At 44.0% G+C, this 17118-nt stretch overlaps 1 long non-coding RNA gene across 2 annotated transcripts; it reads right to left on the bottom strand.

Annotated features, from left to right (window-relative positions):
- Nucleotides 1–300: 300 nt before the first annotated feature.
- LOC138930596 (uncharacterized) lies at nucleotides 301–14763 on the bottom strand. Of its 2 annotated transcripts, none has more exons than XR_011446239.1 (3): nucleotides 13902–14763; nucleotides 12486–12660; nucleotides 301–493 (listed from the first exon to the last, which is right to left on the bottom strand). It is a non-coding gene; the product is annotated as an uncharacterized lncRNA (long non-coding RNA). The 2 variants fall into 2 exon arrangements; XR_011446238.1 differs by lacking the exon at nucleotides 301–493 and adding an exon at nucleotides 2881–5287.
- Nucleotides 14764–17118: the final 2355 nt, after the last annotated feature.

Raw genomic sequence — 17118 nt, forward strand, 5'->3', positions numbered from 1 at the left:
ATACATTTTCATACCCTTTTTCCATTATGGCTTATTATAGGATATCGAATACAGTTCCCTGTCCTATACAGCAGGACTGTGTTGTTTACCCATTCTGGATATCATAGTCTGCATCTGCTAACCCCAAACTCCCAATCCGTCCCTCCCCCCACACTCCTCCCACTGGGCAATCACAAGTCTGTTCTCTATGTCTGTGAGTCTGTTTCTGTTTCACAGATAAGTTCACTCGTGTCACGGTTTAGATTCCACATATGAGTGCTACCATATGGTACTTGCCCTTCTCTTTCTGACTTACTTCACTTGGTATGGTAATCTCTAGGTCCATCGATGTTACTCCATGCTGCTGCAGATGGCACTGTTTCATTCTGAGTAATGTAGCACATCTTCTTTATCCATTCATCTGTTGGACATTCAGGTTCTTCCACGTCTTGGCTATTGTGAATAGTGTGGCTATTGTCGATGTATTTTTACTGTAAGGTGTCTCAGTTTCTCTCTGAATGTGCACAAGGGATAAATTATAAATCAATGAAAATAAATGTTTTAATGTAGTTTGTCAGCTATCTAATGTAGTCGACTTTTACTACAAAAGTCTGGGAGTGAGGACACAAGATTTCTAGTCTCAAAGGTATTATCATTATTAAATTGGTTACATTCTCTTTGCTTTATTTATTTATAAAGTGGTACTTGTACTGGCTCTGGGACTCTTGTGCATTTTAACTTCTTAGTAATAACAGTAACACTATGAAAATTAAATTAAAATGGTAAGACCAAGAGCAAACACTTACATGACACTTAAGTGCCACGTGCTCTTCTGAGTGCTATGTATTAACTCATTTAATGAAATTAAATTCCGAGTTGGGGAGACAAAGCCCTGTGCCACTCCATAAGGAATATTGCATGTTACTATGTGGTAATGCACTTTTAAAATCTTAATACCGATGACAGAAAAGAGCATGGCATTGCATTAACTTTATTTTAGTGCTGTTTTATGGAGCACCTACTAAGAAGAAAACACAGTAGTATTGATAGGTGCTTTGGGAGAGACAGAGAGAAATAAATCCCATTAAGATCCCAGTCATTCAGAAGCTCATATCCTAGGGGCTGGGAGATGGAAGTAGACACAAATATGTAAAAATGTGAAAATATATTAGGACATGAGACATGCTACCATAGAATATGAAAGAGGTGGGCAGGGGGAATACCATTGAGACCTAGAGAGCACCTACACTGCCTTACCAAAAAATGCCAGAAGGAAATCCTCTACCGTCAACCCCCTGGCCTTTCTCCTTCTCTGATCCTGTATTCTGGTCAATTACAACTTCATTTCCGCCCTCCACCCCCTTAAATAGCTTCCATTTCTTAGGCCCATTTTCTTCTTTCCGTCTTTTTGGCGGGGGAAGGTCAGGAAATATTTCAGACCTACGTTATGGTATAGAGAATACTACATCCATGTACCCATCACCCAACGTCAGAAATTTTACATTACAGATACAGCTGAAGCCCAATACATCCCTGTGCCTCCAGAAGGATATGCCCAAGTCCAGGTCCCTGGTACCTTATTTGTACCTTAAGGTCCCTGTGACCTTATTTGGAAATAGGATCTTTGCAGTTGTAATTACATCAGCATCTAATTTAATGGAGTCACCCTGGATTTGGGATGGGCCCTAAATGGACCGGCTGGTAGGTATCCTTATAACAGAAACAGTGAGATTTGAGATACGCAGACACAGGGAAGAAGGTCACGTGAAGACTGGAGTTACTCTGCCACAAGCCAAGAAGTGCCAGAAGCCACCACAAACTGGGGGTGGCAAGGAGGATTCTCCCCCAGAGCCCCTTGCTTTCAGACTTCTGACCTCTGGCACTGGTGAGAGAATAAATTTTATGCTGTTTTAAGCCACCTACTTTGTGGTAATTTGTTACGGCAGCCCTGGGAAAGTAAGAGGAACCCTTCCCAGTTGAATTCTCCTCTCTCCCTCTCCACTATCCTAAGCAAGGTGTTTATCATCCTCAAACCTGCCTTTCTATGAGTTACATATGTATGCATTCGTTCCATGCATACCTTTTACTACATATATGTATCTATAATCAGTGATTGTTTAGCATGTTTTTAAACCTCATATTCATGATATCATAATGGTTCTATCCTGCTGAACCTAGTTTGTTCCCTCATCCATTTTTTCCTTCACTGCCGCCATCCAATCCCTGCCCTGCCAGAAGGTTTTTCGGTATCTCAGGGCCTTGAGAATTCTAGTCTCGTCCCCATTCCAGCCTTTACTGTTCCATTCAGCTCGCCTGTGTATCAAGTCACTGAACAAACGATGGTCTTACCACAGGAGAAACTCAGTCCCTCACAACACCCATCCCCTGACCCTTGCCCATCATTGCTCTTAGACGGTGATGCTGAAACTTTGAGATGCTTCAGAGTCACCTGGAGGACATGTAAAGCTCTGATAGCTGGGCCACCTTCAGAATAATGATCCAGTAAATCCGGAGTGGGGCCTGAGAGGTTGCACATCTAACAAGTTCCCAGGTGATGCTGATGCACTGGTCTGTGGCAGCTCAGTAGCTCCATCTCGTCTCCAGATAAGCTTGGTCACCCACTGGTTCCTCTCACTAAAATGAAGTAGGGGCTAGACATCTCTCTCTTTACATAAATTGTTTGTCAATTGATATATTATTATTTTTTTTTTAACATGATTTCAAGTCCCACCTTTATTTTGTTATTACACACACACACTCACACATATATAATGATATTAACATTATAATGACATCCAATAAGGCAAGTCCTCTCACTATTCTTTTTCATAATGTCCTAGCATATTCTTGGTTTTTTTTTTGTTTTATTTTTTTTATTTTTTTATTTTTTTTAACTTTTTTTTAAATTTAATTTTATTTTTTTAATTTTTAGTTTTTTATTTTTAATTGATATATTAATTAACCTGTGGCTGCAATAAAGGGCTTCCTGATAACCTGGTTGGTTCAGAATCCACCTGCAATGCAAGAACTTAAAAAAATGGTTTCAATGACAGTAAAGTGGACCAAAACAAAAAGATACAAGATTCGCATCAGTGTTACACATCTAAAAGATCTGCGGCTTACCCATGGCTAGCAAATTTTTAACACGAACAAACGCAGTCAAATATATGTGACAAACGTAAGAAAAAACGTCAGATGTCAGAGGATAAGACATTTCACATGATGAAATCTGGAACAAAAGCAGTGTTGATAAAATTCCCACTGGCTACTGAGAAGCCAAAAATCTCAAATTCGTGAGCGACAAGACCATTGTTTCTTCCGCCATCATCTCTTTCTATGCTTGACAGCTGTGGGATGAAGTAAGAGTCAATTAACAATTGTGAAACAAGGGGCAGTCCCAAGATAGCAGAGGAATAGGATGGGGAGACCACTTACTTCCCCCACAAATTCATCAAAAGATCATTTGAATGCTGAGCAACTTCCACAAACAACTTCTGAATGCTGGCGGAGGACACCAAGCACCCAGAAAGGCAGCCCAATCTCTTCGAAAGGAGGCAGGACAAAATGTGAAAGACAAACGCTGAGACGAAAGACTTAGGGCCTGAGACCCATCCTGGGGAGGGAGTCAGGAAAGAGGAGAAGTCTCCACACAGTGGGAAACCCTCGCACAGGCATGTCTGTGGGGAGTTCTGGAATCTCAGAGGGCAACATAAACGGGAGGGAAAAAAAAATAAAAACCCCACAGAATACGCACCTAACCACAACTGCCAGTGGAGAAGTGGCCCAGACACTCGGGTCCACCACCAGTGAGTGGGGGCTGGGCAGGGAGGCGCAGGCTGCAGAACTGGCCCCTAGGGTAAGGACCGGGCCTGAATGCCCAGAGGACAATCTGAGGGAGCTAACGTGAGACAGCAACCCAAACCGTGGGATCGCCAGAGAGACACACAAAAAAGACCTTTCTCACCAGAGGCTCTATCAGCGACCCTGGCACGCTCACAGAACAAAGGATTGAGCAAATACCAAAGGAGAGCAAGCCAGCTGCCCCATAGGGCCCTCCCTCCCTGGAGGCAGAGAGGCAGGCGAGAGATAGCCAGAGCTGGAAGGCAAGGGGCTGCTGCAATCTTGGCCCCAGAGATCACATCTTCCACCAAACTGTGAGCAGGCTCCCAGTTGCTAACCTCGTCTTCTTGGGATCCTAGACGGTTGACATCTGCCAGGAGTGTCACAGCCTGAGATCAGCTCCCCAGAGGAGACATGCGGCACACCTGGAGCTGCGCTCTTGCGGAAACTGAGTGGCGGGGACCAGGCAGGTAAGACGCACGGCCCACCAAGCACCCGGTCGCCTGAGCTGCTTGGACCTGGGAAGGGCACAAAACACACAGCCTATCCGGGTCTGTGCCCTGTGGAGCACCCGAGAACCTGAGCGGCTTAGACCTGGGAAGTGCACGAAACGCAGGGCCCACTTGGCACTTGGGACACTGCCCTTGCAGAGCACCCTGGAGACTGATCAGTCTAGACCCGGGGAGCACATGCTGCCTTGGACTGTGGCTAACCCAGTGTGGTCCATCCACTGCGAGCACTCCCCACACACGCCAGCAGTATTTGTTGGCAGTGTCCCTCCCTCTCCGCAACACAAATGAACAAGTCATCCTAAGTAAGAAGTGGCCACCTTCACCGCCTCACGTCAGGGCAGAAATTAGACACTGAAGAGACTTGCAGAGGAAGCCAAAATAAACAGAGAAGGGGGAACCGCTTCGGAAGTAACAGGTACAACAGATTAAAACCCTGCATTGCATACTGGAGACATTTGAGGGGCGCCTATACACCTTGACAACAAGTACAGGCCAGAAAAAGGGATGATCTGACACTGAACAGACCCCACAATGCCCAGAGAAATGCCTAGATATAGTTTTACTGTTATCACTTTTTAGTTTTTTTGTTAATTTAGTTCTTTATTACTCCTTTAACTTTCATTTTTATAGCCTACTATTACGTTTCCCCCTGCCAAACCTCTATTTTTTAGAAAACAAATTCCATAGTTTTTGATTACTGTGATTGATTATGTTTTGCATTTTTTACATTTTATTTTTGAGAGTCTAAACTCTCTTCCAGGTTTCTAATCTTTGCTTTTTGATATTTGTTATCAGTTTTGTACCTGTAAGAATCTAATCTTCAGAATCAATTTTCACTTACGGATCTGATGACTGGCTTGACTGCTCTCTCCCTTTTCTCCTTTAGGTCACCTCTATCGCCTTCCTCCCTCTTCTCTTCTGTATATAACTCTGTGAATCTCTCTGGGTGTTCCAGGCTGTGGAGAGCATTTAGGGATTAGATTAATGGCTGGATTGTTCTCTCCCCTTCTGACTCTCCCTTTTCTCCTTCTGATCACCTCTATCTCCCTCCTTCCTCTTCTCTTCTCTGTATAACTCTGTGAATCTCTCTGGGTGTTTCTGGCTGTGGAGAACTGTTTCATCAATAAACCTAGGGGTTTTCTCTTCAATGCTGTGTGGATGGAGAAGTCTTGAGGCTACTGCAAGACAGGGACCGAAAGCCAGATGCAGGAGGCTTAACTCCAAAACTTTAGAACACCAGAGAACTCCTGTTCCACAGAACATTAACAGACAAGAGCTCACCTAAACGTCTCCACACCTACACTGAAACCAAGCTCCACCCAAGAGCTAACAAGATCCAGTGCAGGACACACCGCAATAATTCTCTAGTAAAATAGGCCCCAACCTTGAACATTAAAAGATGGGCTGCCCAAAGCCATGCTAAACCCATAGACACCCCAAAACTCACTACTGGACACTTCATTGCACTCCAGAGAGAAGACATCCAGTTCCACCCACCAGAACACAGACACAAGCTCCCCCCAACCAGGAAACCTTGACAAGCCATTAGTCCAACCCCACCCACAGGGAGAAGACTCCGCAATTAAGAGGAACCACGAACTTCCAGCCTGCAGAAAGGGCACCCCAAACACAGCAATCTAAACAAAATGAAAAGGCAGAGAAATATTCAGCAGGTAAAGGAACATGCTAAAAACCCACCAAACCAAACCAAAGAGCAGGAGATAACCTGAAGTTACTCAGAATAAGGACAGTAAAGATGATCCAAAATCTTGAAAAAAAAATGGAGCTACAGATACATAGACTAGAGGCAAGGATCGAGAAAATGCAAGAAATGTTTAACTAAGGACCTAGAAGAAATAAAGAAGAATCAACCAGTAATGAATAATGCAGTAATTGAGATCAAAAGCACTCTGAAGGGAACCAACAGTAGAATAACTGAGGTAGGAGAGAAGATCGGTGAGGTGGAAGACAGAATGGTGGAAATAAATGAAGCACAGAGGAAAAAAGAAAAAAAGAATTAAAAGAAATGAGAACAACCTCAGAGACCTCTGGGACAAAGTTAAATGCCCCAGCATTTGAATCATAGGTGTCCCAGAAGAAGAAGACAAAAAGTGCATGAGAAAATACTTGAGGAGATAATAGTCAAAAACTTCCCTAATGTGGGGAAGGAAACAGCCACCCACGTCCAAGAAACCCAGAGAGTCCCAAACAGGATAAACGCAAGGCAAAACACCCCAAGACACAAATTAATAAACTAAGAAAGATCAAACATTAAAAGCAGCAAGAAGAGACACAGATGTGTAGTGGACTTTTGGACTCTGAGGGAGAGGGAGAGGGTGGGATGATTTGGGAGAATGGCATTGAAACATGTATACTACCATGTAAGAAATGAATCGCCAGTCTACGTTTGATGCAAGATACAGGATGCTTGGGGCTGGTGCACGGAGAGATGATATGTGGTGGGAGGTTGGAGGGGAGTTCATGTTTGGGAACTCATGTACACCCGTGGTGGATTCATGTCAATGTATGGCAAAACCAATACAGTATTGTAAAGTAAAATAAAGGAAAAAAAAAAAAAAGGCAGCAAGAGAAAAGCAACAAAAAACACACAAGGGGATCCCCATAAGGATAACGGCTGATCTTTCAACAGAAACTCTCCAGGCCAGAAAGGAACGGCAGGACATACTTGAAGTGATGAAAGAGAAAAACCTACAACCAAGATTACTCTACCCAGCAAGGATCTCATTCAGAGATTAAGGAGAAATCAAAAGCTTTACAGACAAGCAAAAGCTGAGAGAATTCAGCACCACCAAACCAGCTCTTCAACAAATGCTAAAGGATCTTCTCTAGACAGGACACACAGTAAATGTGTTTAAAAACAAACCACCACCCCCTCACAAACTGTAAATGGCAAGAGGATCATACTTATCAATAATTACCTTAACTGTAAATGTGTTAAATGCTCCAACCAAAAGACAAAGACTGGGCAACTAGATTAAAAAAACAAGAACCCTATATATGCTGTCTACAAGAGACTCACCTCAAACCTAGGGATACATACAGACTGAAATTGAAGGGCTGGAAAAACGATATTTCATGCAAATGGGGACCAAAAGAAAGCAGGAGAGCAATACTCATATCAGATAAAACAGAATTTGAAATAAAGACCATGATAAGAGACAAAGAAGGACACTACATAATGATCAAAAGATCAATCCAAAAAGAAGATAAAACAATTATATATGCACCCAACACAGGAGCACCTCAATACGGAAGGCACATGCTAGAGTATGAAAGGGGAAATTAAGAGTAACACAGTAATAGTGGGGGACTTTAATACCCCCCACACACTTATGGATAGATCAACCAAACAGAAAATTAGCAAGGAAACACAAGTGCTAAATGATACAATGGACCAGTTAGAGCTAACTGATATCTATAGGGCATGTCACCCCAAAACAATGGAATTCACCTTTTTCTCAAGAGTACACGGAACATTCTCCAGGATAGATCACATCCGGGGCCATAAATATAGCCTTGGTTAAAAAAAAAAAAACAAAAACTGAAATCATTTCAAGCATCTTTTCTAACCACAGACCATAACATTAGATGTCAAGTACAGGGGAAAAAAATATTAAAAATACAATCATATGGACGCTAGACAACACGCTTCTGAATAACCAACAGATCATGGAAGAAATCAAAAAGGAAATCAAAATATGCATAGAAAGAAGTGAAAATGAAAACATGACAAGCCAAGACCTATGGGATTCAGTAAAAAGCAGTACTAAGAGGGAGATTCATAGCAATACAAGCCTACCTCAAGAACCAAGAGAGACATCAAATCAACAACCTCACTTTACAGCTAAAGCAAGTAGAAGAAGAGGGAAAGAACCACCCCAAAGTTAGTAGAAGGAAAGAGATCATAAAGCTGAGAGCAGAAATAACTGAAAAAGAAAGAAAGGAGACTGTAGCAAAAATCAACAAAACTACAAGCTGGTTCTTCGAGAAGATAAATAAAATAGACAAACCATTAGCCATCTCATCAGGAAAAAACGGGAGAAGAATCAAATCAATAAACCTAGAAACGAAAATGGAGAAATCACAACAGACAACACAGAAATACAAAAGGTCCTAAGAGACTACTATGAGCAGTTATATGCCAATAAAATGGACAACTTGGAAGAAATGGACAAGTTCTTAAAAATGTGTAACTTTCCAAAACTGAACCAGGAAGAAATAGAAAATCTTAACAGGCCCATCACAAACACAGAAATTGAAGCTGTAATAAAAAATAAAAAATAAAAAAAAAAACAAAAACCTTCCAACAAACAAAAGCCCAGGACCAGGTGGCTTCACAGGTGAATTCTACCAAAAACTTAGAGAAGAGCTAACACCTATCCTACTCAAACTCTTCCAGAAAATTGCAGAGGAAGGTAAACTGCCAAACTCATTCTATGAGGCCACCATCACCCTAATATCAAAACCAGACAAAGATGCCACAAAGAAAGAAAACTACAGGACAATTTATCACCGATGAACAGAGATGCAAAAATCCTCAACAAAAATTCTAGCAAACCAAATCCAACAACATATTAAAAAGATCACACATCATGACCAAGTGGGCTTTATCCCAGGGATGCAAGGATTCTTCAATATTCAGAAATCAATCAATGGGATACACCATATGAACAAACTGAATGATAAAAAAACATATGGTTATCTCAACAGATGCAGAGAAAGCCTTTGACAACATTCAGCACCCATTTATGATAAAACTCTCCAGAAAGCAGGCACAGAAGGAACATACCTCAACATAATAAAAGCCATATATGACAAGCCCACAGCAAACATTATCCTCCATGGTGAAGAATTGAAAGCATTTCCTCCAAAATCAGGAAGAAGACAAGGGTGCCCACTCTCACCACTACTATTCGGCATAGTTTTGGAAGTCCTAGCCACAGCAATCAGAGAAGAAAAATAAATAAAAGGAATCCAGATGGGAAAAGAAGAAGTAAAACCCTCCCTGTTTGCAGATGACATGGTCCTCTACGTAGAAAACCCTAAAGACATCACCAGAAAGTTACTAGAGCTAATCCATGGCTATAGTAAAGTTGCAGGATATAAAAGTAACACACAGAAATCCCTTGCATTCCTACACACTAACAATGAGAAAACAGAAAGAGAAACTAAGGAAACAATCCCACTCACCATTGCAATGAAAAGAATAAAATACTTAGGAATAAATTTGCCTAAAGAAAAAAAAAGACACACATGGAAAACTATAAAACACTGATGAAAGAAATCAAAGATGACACAAATAGATGGAGAAATATACCATGTTCGTGGATTGGAAGAGTCAATATACTGAAAATGGGTACACTACCCAAAGCAATCCCTATCAAGCTACCAACGGTATTTTTCACAGGACTAGAACAAATAATTTCACAATTTGTATGGAAACACAAAAAACCTCGAATAGCCAAAGCAATCCGGAGAGAGAAGAATAGAACTGGAGGAATCAACCTGCCTGACTTCAGACTACACTACAAAGCTACAGTCATCAAGACAGTATGGTACTGGCACAAAGACAGAAATAGAGATCCATGGAACAAAACAGAAAGCCCAGAGATAAACCCACGCAACTATGGATACCTTATCATTGCGGAAGGAGGCAAAAATATACAATGGAGAAAAGACAATCTCTTTAACAAGTGGTGCTGGGAAAACTGGGAAAACCTGTAAAAGAATGAAACTAGAAAACTTTTTAACACTGTACACAAAAATAAACTCAAAATGGATTAAAGATCTAAACCTAAGACCAGAAACTATAAAACTTTTAGAGGAAACCATAGGCAGAACACTCTCTGACATAAATCACAGCAAGATCCTCTATGACCCTCCTCCCAGAGTAATGGAAATAAAAGCAAAAATAAACAAATGGGACATAGTCAAACTTAAAAGCTTTTGCACAATGAAGGAAACTATAAGCAGGGTGAAAAGGGAGCCTTCAGAATGGGAGAAAATAATAGCAAACGAAGCAACTGACAAAGAGTTAATCTCCAAAATATACAAGCAGCACCTGCAGCTCAATTCCAGAAAAATAAACGACCCAATCCAAAAATGGGCCAAAGAACTAAACAGACATTTCTCCAAAGAAGACATACAGATGGCTAACAAACACATGATAAGATGCTTAACATCCCTCATGATCAGAGAAATGCAAATCAAAACCACAATGAGGTACCATCTCACGCCAGTCAGAATGGCTGCCATCAAAAAGTCTACAAACAATAAATGCTGGAGAGGGTGTGGAGAAAAAGGGAACCCTCTTACACTGTTGGTGGGAATGCAAACTAGTACAGCCACTATGGAGAACAGAGTGGAGATTCCTTAAAAAAAAAAAAAAAAAAAAAAAAACTGGAAATAGAACTGCCATACAACCCAGCAATCCCGCTGCTGGGCATACACACCGAGGAAACCACAGCTGAAAGAGACACATGTACCCCAGTGTTCACTGCAACACTGTTTACAATAGCTAGGACATGGAAGCAACCTGGATGTCCACTAGCAGATGAATGGATAAGGAAGTTGTGGTACCTATACACGACGGACTATTGCTCAGCTATAAAAAAAAGAAGGCGTTTCAGTCAGTTCTAATGAAGTGGGTGAAACTGGAGCCTATTATACAGAGTGAAGTAAGTCAGAAAGAGAAACACCAATACAGTATATTAACGCATATATATGGAATTTAGAAAGACGGTAACGGCAACCTTATATGCAAGACAGCAGAGACACCGATGCAAAGAACAGACTTTTGGACCATGCGGGAGAAGGCGAGGGTGGGACGATATGAGAGAATAGCACTGAAACATGTATATTACTATATGTGAAATAGATGACCAGTGCAAGTTTGATGCATGAAGCAGGGCACCCAAAGCAGGTGCTCTGGGACAACTCGAAGGGATGGGGTGGGGAGGGAGGTGGGAGCGGGGTTCAGGATGGTGGGGCACATGTACACCCATGGCTGATTCATGTTGATGTATGGCAAAAACCACCACAATATTGTAAAGTAACTGGCCTCCAAGTAAAATATATAAATTAATTAAAAAATATTGTAAACCAGTAACATGCAACAGTGACTTTCTAAATCTAAGGAAATAGTCAGTCCTATGTATGCCTGCTCAGTCAAAAGAGAAATTACCACATTTACCTCTCTCAACACAGACCTTTGGATATGTCATCAATCCCTCACCCCTCATACTAACGTCCTCTCCCACTCGCCAAACACCAAAATGCCTGCTTTGTTGTTGTTGCTTTTTCTTGAGAGAGACTTATCTAATAAGTCTTTCCACCTTACAAGCCTGTGCTCTCTCCATCAATCACACTCTTAAACTCCCAGACTCTTAGTTTGCCCATCCATAAAAGGAAGAGAAGACAGGGAAAAGCAAAGCAAAAAAGAGAGGAAGGGATAGGCAAGATATAAGTTGACTTAATGACCAATTCGGTGATGGACAGGGAGGCCTGGCGTGCTGCAGTTCATGGGGTTGCAAAGAGTCGGACTCGGCTGAGCGACTGAACTGTACTGAACTGAATGACCAATTCAGCGATGAACAACAATCTCACCATGACTAATGTGCTTTCCTTCTGACTGTCCAATGAACTAGAAAAACTTACAACTGAACAAATAGGTATTAGTCATTAAATGTGCTCCCACATGAACATTTTTCACTTAGTACATCTTTGTCAATAGTCACAATCTCAAAGGCATTTGCTTCCTCCCGGTTAGGACAAAAGACCCTATTTCTGTAGCTCAGTGGTGAAGGCCCAGCTAGTGTACGTTCCAGTCACCTTTAGTCACTTGTTCTGGTTAACTGCGTTCCAGACAAACAGTGGTCCCTGCTACCAGGTCTCAAAAATTTCCCACGTGGGGAAGCCTTACAGCTACAGCTCAAGGGACCTGTAGCTGTGAATGAAGTACATTTCAGAACATGCTGTGTTCTATTCTATCTAGCACACAAAGTATTATTAACATTCAGCTGTTTTGAAACTCGGCTTTAACCCAGCTTTAATTATTATTTACTTTGGGGAGAAAATTTAAAAATGTATGCCAGGAATGGTGGCTGGGTGATACTCAGAGCTGCACACAGATACCGGGGTTCTCTGGGGCTGTCCTCTGCTGGGTCCAGGTCTTTTTCAGGTCCTTCTTCTGGTTTTTCATCGCTGTCCTCCTCCCCACCTTCAGCTTCTTGGACCTCCTCATCAGAATCTTCATACTGATAATCACTCGCTTCTTTTGTAAAGTATAATACAGACGTTGGGACCGGAACTTCACGGAAAAAAATAAAACCCAATTTATAATCAGTAGCCACATCCAGTACTCTACCCCCCAGGAGGAGAAGTAGGTGAAGAAAGAATAGCTGGGCAGTTTCCCAGAGGTTGGTGTGACACCTTCAGGGCCCTCACATTTCTGTAGCCTCAGGGTTTTCAGGGTGAGGTCTTTACCATCTTTCCAGTAGATCTCACACCCTGTGCTGCTGATTATTTCTGGCTCTTTGGAGAAGAAGGGATCAGAATCATCTCGCTCTGATTGCATTTGGTATGTTGTTGTCAGAACTTTATTGCAAAGTATTCCTTTCACTCAAAAAGAAATTCTACTGTGATGCTCATTGGTTCCTGGACCCCTGAGAATTTTTATTTTTACATCTTTCAGGTGGTCCAGTACAAGTTCATCATTTTCCCAGATCATGCCACCGAGAATCTTTAGCTGTTTAAATGCCCTCAACCAGAAGTGAGGGATGCCCTTTGTTTCCCCTTCCCTTCAGGTGCTCTTTGCATCTCCTCCCAAGGCTCCTTCTGGAACAGGTACTGGCCACTAACATTCACCTTCTGTGGGCTCATGAACTGCACTGATGATGTCAGCTCTCTTATCAAACAGAGGCTGGCAGAAGGAAGCATACTTTTTCTCAAGACCATAAAGGTCTTTATAGAATTAGGCTTCCACTTGTGCAAATTATGCCTGGATGTATTTTTTTTTCTTTCTGTCCATCTGTTTTTTTTTTTTCCTTTTATTTTCCTTTATAATACTGTATTGGTTTTGCCATACATCAACATGAATCCGCCACGGGAGTACATGAGTTCCCAATCCTGAACCCTCCTCCCACCTCCCTCCCCATAGCATCTCTCTGGGTCATCCCAGTGCACCAGCCCCAAGAATCCTGTATCCTGCATCAAACCTAGACTGGCGATCCATTTCGTAGATGATATTATACATGATTTTGAGAGCTTTGACCCGCTGCTTAACCGCTAGAGGCCAGTGCTGAGTGCAGCCTGCCTTTGAGTCCGATGCCCCCACAGGGTCTGCAAGGGCCTGAGGGCCTGGCTGCCACTTGCCCACCTCGGCCCTGCCGGAACCACAGGCCCCAGCCTCCCAGGACTCAGAGGCAATAACCAGGGCACCACCCTCCCCAAGAGCCTCCACCGCTGATTTCTCTGACTTCTGGGATGCAGACCTCTGGACCCTGGGACCCTGAGGCTCCCAGGGTGGGGCGCCCTCTGCTTGGTACTCACCCTGCGAGGCCTCGCCTCCCTCTCTCAGGTCTTCCTACTCCTGCGGAGGCGCAGGACACTTTGCAGGGCCTGTGGGAGGCCAGGAGCTGTGCCTGACCATCGGGCAGGGGCCAGGGGCCAGATCAGGCCATGGTCATCGTAGGAGAAACTGTGTAGAAGGGAGTGGACCAGAGCCCAGAACACAGACACAAACTGCTCCAAGGGGTCCCCGTCGCCTGCAACCACTGCTGCGCCTCCCTGCTCACTCTCCTCATCCACTAGTGTCTCCTCCTCCTCGACCTCGTCCAACAGGTACTCCGTGTCCTCCAAGTGCTCCTCCTCCCCCAGGTCCTCCAGCTCGAACTCAGACTCCTCCTCCTCTAACGGCTCTATATCACACTCCTCTTCCACTGTGGCCTGTGGTCCACCGTGTCCCCTGCGAAGGGCTCCTGGCACCCTCAGGGAGGGCAGAAGGACTGCGGCCTCCTCAACCCCATCCGTCCCCTCCCAAGCCGGCGCCGGGACCCCAAGGGGACTGGGGTCACGGCCCGCCCCGCCGCCAGCCCTGTCCAGGCCACCTGGGATCCAGTCGTGCTCCTCTGTGGCAGTCAAGGCAGGGGAGACTGTGCCAGACCGTGATGGGCCTGCAGTGATGTCCGCGGGGAAGATGGCAGCTGCCGAGCTGAGAGTCGCGGAGGAGACGCCCTTGGCAGCGCGGACGGTAGGGTGGGGGTGGGGGCGGCAGAGACGTCAGCTGCACGGGGAACAGGTGTCTTTGAAGTTGCTGGTGTGGGCCCCGTGACAGGGACGGCAAGGGGGCAGCCCGCAGACCCGCCCACCAAGACCAAGGCTGAGATGGCGGTGGACAGGCACGAAAGACCCTGAAGGGCTGGCGACGGTAGGTGGAGCTTGAAGGTCAACCGGGGACCACTTCCTCCAGCGCCAGCTCTAAGCTCATTTGCCAGGAGTCAAGGATTGGCATGATCGCCATCCAATGAGTGGTCAAGGCCCTCAGCTTCCCTGGAGGCCTGACAGGCCCAGGTCACACTTGAAACTCACAGGAGTCCCTTCCTTTTCATTCCGTCATTGCAAAAGCAAAACTACAGTGTCCGAATTGGGAGGGTGGGGTGCCCTGGTGTATGGGAACCTGGATGTGGTGCCCAGTTGCCAGGCTGGGACAACTCACACCAGCAGAGATACACTTTTTTAAAAAAAAAAGAAAGAAAAAGCAAAGGTGTATAGATCAAATATCAGCAACTGTTTAGAACCTCCTGTGAGAGACAGAAAGAGAAGTTGGTGGTTTTAATGTTGCGAAAGCTGCTTAGTAAGAGCATGCAGAGTTGATATGGATGCTGATGAGAATGGAGAGTGGAAGAAGCAGTAAAAATTGGACTGAACCTTGTTTCATCAGGGCTCCCCCAATTCACTTCAAGGCTCCATGACATGAAGAGAGAGTGACTTATTTCAAGACTGCACTAAGCACCTGCGCTGCACTAAACAGTTACACACACTCCCTCCCAAATTCATATTTTGAATTGCTTAGCCAGCTCACACCCCAGATGACGGGGGAGTAGAAGGATATGTGCTCATCTCCTCCTGTGAGAGCACCAGAATTGCAACTACCTGTTGAACAACCATCGACAGGAGGATGCTGGAACCTACCAAAAGGAGATACCCCACGTCCAAAGACAAAGGAGAAGCTACAATGAGATGGTAGGAAGGGTGCAATCACGATAAAATCAAATCCCGTACCCACCGGCTGGGCAACCCACAAACTGGAGAACAATGATACTCAAGAAGTCCAGTCTAGGTTTGATGCAGGATACAGGATGCTTGAGGCTGGTGCACTGGGATGACCCAGAGGGATGGTATGGGGTGGGAGGTGGGAGGGATTTCAGGATTGGGAACTCATGTACACCCGTGGCAGATTCATGTTGATGTATGGTAAAACCAATACAGTATTGTAAAGTAAAATAAAAATAAATAAATAAATAAATAAAAGAAGTTCTCTCTCTGTTGTGAAAGTTCTGAGCCCCACATCGGGCTTCCCAACCTGGGAATTTGATAAAGGAGCTGGGAATCCCCAGGGAATCTGACCTTGAAGGCCAGCAGGCTTTGATTACAGCACTTCCACAGGACTAGAGGAAGCAGAGACTCCACTCTTGGAGGGCACAAACAAAATCTTGCACGCACCATGACTCAAGGGAAAGGAGCAGTGACCCCAGAGGAGACTGATGCAAAACTACCTGCTACTGTTGGAGGGTCACCTGTGGAGGCCTGGGTCAGCAAGGGCTCATGGCAGGAACGGGGACACTGGCAGCAGCAGTCCTGGAAGGTCCCCCTTGATGTAAGTCCTCTCAGACTTGCCATTAACCCTACCACAGAGCCCATAGATCCCAGCCCTGGGATGCCTCAGGCCAAAACACTAACAAGAAGGGAGTACAACCTCTCCCATTTGCAGACAATTGAATTAAAGATTTACTGACCAAGGCCCTGCCCACCAAAACAAGACCCAGTCTTCCCCACCCTGTCCTTCCCATCAGAAAGCTTACAGAAGCCTCTTAGCCTCATCCACCAGAGGGCATGCAGAAGAAGCAAGAAGAAAAACAATGGAGAAGATGCAAGAATTGTTTACCTGAGACCTAGAAGAACTAAAGAACAAACTGAGATGAACAGAACACTAGAAGAAGTCAATAGCAGAATAACTGAGGCGGAAGAATGGATAAGGGACCTGGAGGACAGAATGGCGGAAATCACTGCTGCGAAAGAGAATATAGAAAACAAATGCCAAAAAAAAAAAAAAAAAGAAAGAAGAAGAAGAGAGCATAAGAAACTTCTGGGACAACTTTAAATGCACCAAAGGGGTCCCATAAGGAGAAGAGACAGAGAGAAAGGGCTCAAGAAAATATCTGAGGCAAAAATAGCTGAAAACTTCCCTAACATGGGAAACGAAATGGTCAACCAAGTCCAGGAAGGGCAGAGAGTCCCAGGCAGGATAAACCCAAGGAGGTTTATCCAAGGAGGATAAACCCAAGGAGGTATATTGGAGACTGTATCCACCAATACACCTAGTAATCAAACTGACAAAAATTAAAAACAAAGATAAAATATTAAAAGCACAAGGGGAAAATGACAAATAACACATGAGGGAACCCCCATCAGGTTATCAGCTGATTTGTCAACAGAAACTCTACAAGCCAGAAGGGAAAGGCATGATATATTTAACGTGATGAAAAGG

This window comes from Ovis canadensis, chromosome X (assembly GCF_042477335.2).
Source record: "Ovis canadensis isolate MfBH-ARS-UI-01 breed Bighorn chromosome X, ARS-UI_OviCan_v2, whole genome shotgun sequence".
Taxonomy (NCBI): Eukaryota; Metazoa; Chordata; class Mammalia; order Artiodactyla; family Bovidae; genus Ovis; species Ovis canadensis.